We start from the raw sequence: 3,691 nt of genomic DNA, 5'->3' as shown, positions 1-3,691 counted from the left end.
ATATATGCCCAGGAGAGGTATTCGGGATCCTCCGGTAGTACTATATCCAGTTTTCTGAGGAACCGCCAGACTGATTTCCAGAGTGGTTGTACAAGCCTGCAATCCCACCAACAATGGAGGAGTGTTCCTCTTTCTCCACATCCATGCCAGCATCTGCTGTCACCTGAATTTTTGATCTTAACCATTCTGACTGGTGTGAGGTGGAATCTCAGGGTTGTTTTGATTTGCATTTCCCTGATGATTAAGGATGTTGAACATTTTTTCAGGTGCTTCTCTGCCATTCGGTATTCCTCAGGTGAGAATTCTTTGTTCAGTTCTGAGCCCCATTTTTTAATGGGGTTATTTGATTTTCTGAAGTCCACCTTCTTGAGTTCTTTATATATGTTGGATATTAGTCCCCTATCTGATTTAGGATAGGTAAAGATCCTTTCCCAATCTGTTGGTGGTCTTTTTGTCTTATTGACCTTGTCTTTTGCCTTGCAGAAACTTTGGAGTTTCATTAGGTCCCATTTGTCAATTCTCGATCTTACAGCACAAGCCATTGCTGTTCTGTTCAGGAATTTTTCCCCTGTGCCCATATCTTCAAGGCTTTTCCCCACTTTTTCCTCTATAAGTTTCAGTGTCTCTGGTTTTATGTGAAGTTCCTTGATCCACTTAGATTTGACCTTAGTACAAGGAGATAGGTATGGATCGATTCTCATTCTACATGATAATCACCAGTTGTGCCAGCACCATTTGTTGAAAATGCTGTCTTTCTTCCACTGGATGGTTTTAGCTCCCTTGTCGAAGATCAAGTGACCATAGGTGTGTGGGTTCATTTCTGGGTCTTCAATTCTATTCCATTGGTCTACTTGTCTGTCTCTATACCAGTACCATGCAGTTTTTATCACAATTGCTCTGTAGTAAAGCTTTAGGTCAGGCATGGTGATTCCACCAGAGGTTCTTTTATCCTTGAGAAGAGTTTTTGCTATCCTAGGTTTTTTGTTATTCCAGATGAATTTGCAAATTGCTCCTTCTAATTCGTTGAAGAATTGAGTTGGAATTTTGATGGGGATTGCATTGAATCTGTAGATTGCTTTTGGCAAGATAGCCATTTTTACAATGTTGATCCTGCCAATCCATGAGCATGGGAGATCCTTCCATCTTCTGAGATCTTCTTTAATTTCTTTCTTCAGAGACTTGAAGTTTTTATCATACAGATCTTTCACTTCCTTAGTTAGAGTCAGGCCAAGATATTTTATATTATTTGTGACTATTGAGAAGGGTGTTGTTTCCCTAATTTCTTTCTCAGCCTGTTTATTCTTTGTATAGAGAAAGGCCATTGACTTGTTTGAGTTTATTTTATATCCAGCTACTTCACCAAAGCTGTTTATCAGGTTTAGGAGTTCTCTGGTGGAATTTTTGGGGTCACTTATATATACTATCATATCATCTGCAAAAAGTGATATTTTGAGTTCCTCTTTTCCAATTTGTATCCTCTTGATCTCCTTTTGTTGTCGAATTGCTCTGGCTAATACTTCAAGTACTATGTTGAAAAGGTAGGGTGAAAGTGGGCAGCCTTGTCTAGTCCCTGATTTTAGTGGAATTGCTTCCAGCTTCTCTCCATTTACTTTGATGTTGGCTGCTGGTTTGCTGTAGATTGCTTTTATTATGTTTAGGTATGGGCCTTGAATTCCTGATCTTTCCAAAACTTTTATCATGAATGGGTGTTGGATCTTGTCAAATGCTTTTTCTGCATCTAACGAGATGATCATGTGGTTTTTGTCTTTGAGTTTGTTTATATAATGGATTACATTGATGGATTTTCGTATATTAAACCATCCCTGCATCCCTGGAATAAAACCTACTTGGTCAGGATGGATGATTGCTTTAATGTGTTCTTGGATTCGGTTAGCGAGAATTTTATTAAGGATTTTTGCATCGATATTCATAAGAGAAATTGGTCTGAAGTTCTCTATCTTTCATGGATCTTTCTGTGGTTTAGGTATTAGAGTAATAGTGGCTTCATAAAATGAGTTGGGTAGAGTACCTTCTACTTCTATCTTGTGAAATAGTTTGTGCAGAACTGGAATTAGATCTTCTTTGAAGGTCTGATAGAACTCTGCACTAAACCCGTCTGGTCCTGGGCTTTTTTTTTGGCTGGGAGACTATTAATAACTGCTTCTATTTCTTTAGGGGATATGGGACTGTTTAGAAGGTCAACTTGATCCTGATTCAACTTTGGTACCTGGTATCTGTCCAGAAATTTGTCCATTTCGTCCAGGTTTTCCAGTTTTGTTGAGTATAGCCTTTCGTAGAAGGATCTGATGGTGTTTTGGATTTCTTCAGGATCTGTTGTTATGTCTCCCTTTTAATTTCTGATTTTGTTGATTAGGATTTTGTCCCTTTGCCCTTTAGTGAGTCTAGCTAAGGGTTTATCTATCTTGTTGATTTTCTCAAAGAACCAACTCCTCGTTTGGTTAATTCTTTGAATAGTTCTTCTTGTTTCCACTTGGTTGATTTCACCCCTGAGTTTGATTGTTTCCTGCCGTCTACTCCTCTTGGGTGAATTTGCTTCCTTTTTTTCTAGGGCTTTTAGATGTGTTGTCAAGCTGCTAGTATGTGCTCTCTCCCGTTTCTTCTTGGAGGTACTCAGAGCTATGAGTTTCCCTCTTAGAAATGCTTTCATTGTGTCCCAAAGGTTTGGGTACGTTGTGGCTTCATTTTCATTAAACTCTAAAATGTCTTTAATTTCTTTCTTTATTCCTTCCTTGACCAAGGTATCATTGAGAAGAGTGTTGTTCAGTTTCCACGTGAATGTTGGCTTTCCATTATTTATGTTGTTATTGAAGATCAGTCTTAGGCCATGGTGGTCTGATAGGATACATGGGACAATTTCAATATTTTTGTATCTGTTGAGGCCTATTTTGTGACCAATTATATGGTCAATTTTGGAGAAGGTCCCGTGAGGTGCTGAGAAGAAGGTATATCCTTTTGTTTTAGGATAAAATATTCTGTAGATATCTGTCAGGTCCATTTGTTTCATAACTTCTGTTATTTTTACTGTGTCCCTGTTTAGTTTCTGTTTCCACTATCTGTCCATTGATGAAAGTGGTGTGTTGAAGTCTCCCACTATTATTGTGTGAGGTGCAACGTGTGATTTGAGCTTTACTAAAGTGTCTTTAATGACTGTGGCTGCCCTTGCATTTGGAGCATAGATATTCAGAATTGAGAGTTCCTCTTGGAGGATTTTACCTTTGAAGAGTATGAAGTTTCCCTCCTTGTCATTTTTGGTAACTTTGGGTTGGAAGTCGATTTTATCCGATATTAGAATGGCTACTCCAGCCTGTTTCTTCAGACCATTTGCTTGGAAAATTGTTTTCCAGCCTTTCACTCTGAGGTAGTGTCTGTCTTTTTCCCTGAGATGGGTTTCCTGTAAGCAGCAGAATGTTGGGTCCTGTTTGTGTAGCCAGTCTGTTAGTCTATGTCTTTTTATTGGGGAATTGAGTCCATTGATATTAAGAGATATTAAGGAAAGGTAATTGTTGCTTCCTGTTATTTTTGTTGTTAAAGTTGGCATTCTGTTCTTGTGGCTGTCTTCTTTTAAAAATATGGAACGCTTCACGAATTTGCGTGTCATCCTTGCGCAGGGGCCATGCTAATCTTCTCTGTATCGTTCCCATTTTAGTATATGTGCTGCCGAAGCGAGCAC

General features: G+C 38.8%; 1 non-coding gene across 1 annotated transcript; it reads right to left on the bottom strand.

Moving 5' to 3' along the window:
- Nucleotides 1-3,584: 3,584 nt before the first annotated feature.
- Nucleotides 3,585-3,691, bottom strand: Gm22306. The gene has a single exon (XR_003954258.1). It is a non-coding gene; the product is annotated as a U6 spliceosomal RNA (small nuclear RNA).

This window comes from Mus musculus, chromosome 2 (assembly GCF_000001635.26).
Source record: "Mus musculus strain C57BL/6J chromosome 2, GRCm38.p6 C57BL/6J".
Classification (NCBI taxonomy): domain Eukaryota; kingdom Metazoa; phylum Chordata; class Mammalia; order Rodentia; family Muridae; genus Mus; species Mus musculus.
Note: the sequence above shows the minus strand (reverse complement) of the source record. Positions and strands in the feature narration are given on the sequence as shown.